The following is a 2,535-nucleotide window of genomic DNA, read 5'->3' on the forward strand; positions in this document are numbered from 1 at the left end:
TTTCCTCTCTTTTTCCAGATGTGGACAAATTACCAGAGAAGTGAATACATCACAGTCCATAAAGTATTCTCCTCCCTTCTTTAGTGTCACCTCTGATATGATCAGGCTAACTAATTCACTCTGAACATCCATTATTACACTGATGAGGTCTGACTGGCTGCCCTTACTGATTGACAAGGAAAAATGAGCCTTCTGAATATGGTTCTAATCTATATTTCAGACAAAGAAAAGAAAAAAACCACGCAAGAGGAAAAAAATTAATTCTGTCTCTTTAAATTTTAGAAATTATGACTATTATGCCTCCAGGATTTTAATTTTCAGTTTACAGTTGTGGTGAAGTACACTGAGTCACTTGACCTCTCTAAGAAGCAGTCTTGTCCTGACGTCCTCATAGGTATCTGTGTCCATCTGGCAGAGGTATTGTAATTCAAATCTCAAACTAGGACTGACTGCTGAGCTCTGAGCTGCGCTGCTTTCATGCGTCCTGTCATTTCCCCCCTCCCTAACTTCAAAAGACTTAGAAAAATGCAAAGGGAACAATATCATATGGTGAATTCTGTCTATGTGGCATGGCTTAGTCATCCTTATTTACATCACCCTGCCACCTAGACAGACCTATTCACAATGCATAGTTGTCACTCAGCCTGAACCTTAGATTACTGTTAATGTTTGCAAAGGGATGGTTATGCAACACTACACAACTGTACATCAAATACAGAGCCCAAGGCCAATAAAATTTGGTCCAAACTGACCTAAGGACTGTCAGACTTCTGCTTTGCATACTGATGCATCTGGTTACATTAGATACAAAATACAACTAACATATTTTAATTTTTTTAAATAGGCCAACTTATTTTCACCCAGACTGTCTTTCTTCCCTCATGTTGTCAAACACACCATGTACCCAATGTTATGAAAAGCAGTTAGGTCAGGTTTGTGTGCAAATAGAAGAATGTTCTTTAATTTCTGTATGAACTCACCATAGCAATTTTATAGACAGGAAGCTTTGGAGCAGTGGAGTGAAGGACAGGAGATTTAATGAGCAAAGAAGCATCAATAGAATAGCAGCTTACACCACAGATAGGAGAAATAAATGTAAAGTTTAAAATCAAACTGATCATTAACCTGAAGCCCTGGTCTGATTTTCTATCATGATGCCATTCTGTCCCTCCTCTTCATCCCCAAAACAAGCATAGCCATCAGCAATGGATGGCCTGAGGCAAGCTGAGGCAGCCCATGGTCTGAAAAACCCAAAACTCACACAGAGGCAGTGAGGCATGCCAGGAAGAGGCACATTTCCAAAGTTAAATTGACCCTTCATAGTGCCCAGATCTGTCCCTGGAGGCTATTGGCACCAAAAAGCAGCCAGCAGCCAGCTCTACCACATGGGTCAGAACCTGGCTGGTACACCTCTGTCCAAAGCTGTGTCAGAAAAAAACATACAAGTTTTATGGCTGGCTGTGGGAGAGGATTAGGGAGATGGGTTTTGCATGTTCCTCTGCAAATAGCCAGGCAAACTGTCTAAACTACTGACTCATCCAGTCCTGTGATACTCATTGCAACAAACTCAGCTAGTCTGTTGAACCCAGAATTCAAAGGGGAGACTTTCTTTCACACCCATCCTCAGCAGCAATGAAGGACAAGTGGTGACATCAGGCACAACTCTGCAGTCTGACTGCTTGCTAAGAGCCCTGCCCAGCTACTATCTGGAACTTCAGAAATAAGGGCTTGCTGATGATGCTTAAGAACAAAGAATCTATGGAGACTTTTCCATCAAGTGTTGTGCATTAGCCCATACACTTTATTTTTCTTTTTTTTTTTGAATGAAACTTTGTACCTGGTGCAGCTAAGGCAAACAAGTCTTTAACCCCTCACCCTCTTAATCACTACTAGTTTAGTTAATCTGCCATTTCTGCTTCAAACAGGCCTAGAAGCACTTTCCACTCAGAGAGACCACTGTTACTTTTCCAAATGCACAGAATTTAAGGGCTTCACAGCTGTGTATTCTGAGAACACAGAAGAGTTACACTGGTGAGATTAGACTGATGAGCTAATAATATAATAATAAAAATGCTCACAAACAAGCCTTACTCTAGCCTGCTACACATTAAAACAGGCAGAGTATACACCTATAACACAACCTATATTCTTGCCCAAATCAGTTTGGCATAGGGGATTAAAGGATACATAAAGGGTCAAATCCTCATCTGGCATAAAACTGAGCTGTAACAGTTCAACTTAAAAATATGGAGTCGGCCCCAAACAAACCCACTGGAAAACAACATGATAGATTTCTAGAAACAAAAGCCCAGGGTAGAAATAGAAGTGGAGAAGGAAGAAGTGCCTGGGTGGAAGTAGAGAGCAGGACTGCAGAGCAGAGCAGGTAGTGGGAAATTCTTGGTAGTTTTGACACTTCCGCCACGAAGATCTTTCTAGGCGGTTATTTACCAGTCACCCAGAACTGCACTGTTGTTAATAAGTTATTATATCTCAGTAAACTGAGACAACTAGGTAATTACTTAATTAGGTGATTCC

This window comes from Acanthisitta chloris, unplaced genomic scaffold (assembly GCF_000695815.1).
Source record: "Acanthisitta chloris isolate BGI_N310 unplaced genomic scaffold, ASM69581v1 scaffold6642, whole genome shotgun sequence".
Classification (NCBI taxonomy): Eukaryota; Metazoa; Chordata; class Aves; order Passeriformes; family Acanthisittidae; genus Acanthisitta; species Acanthisitta chloris.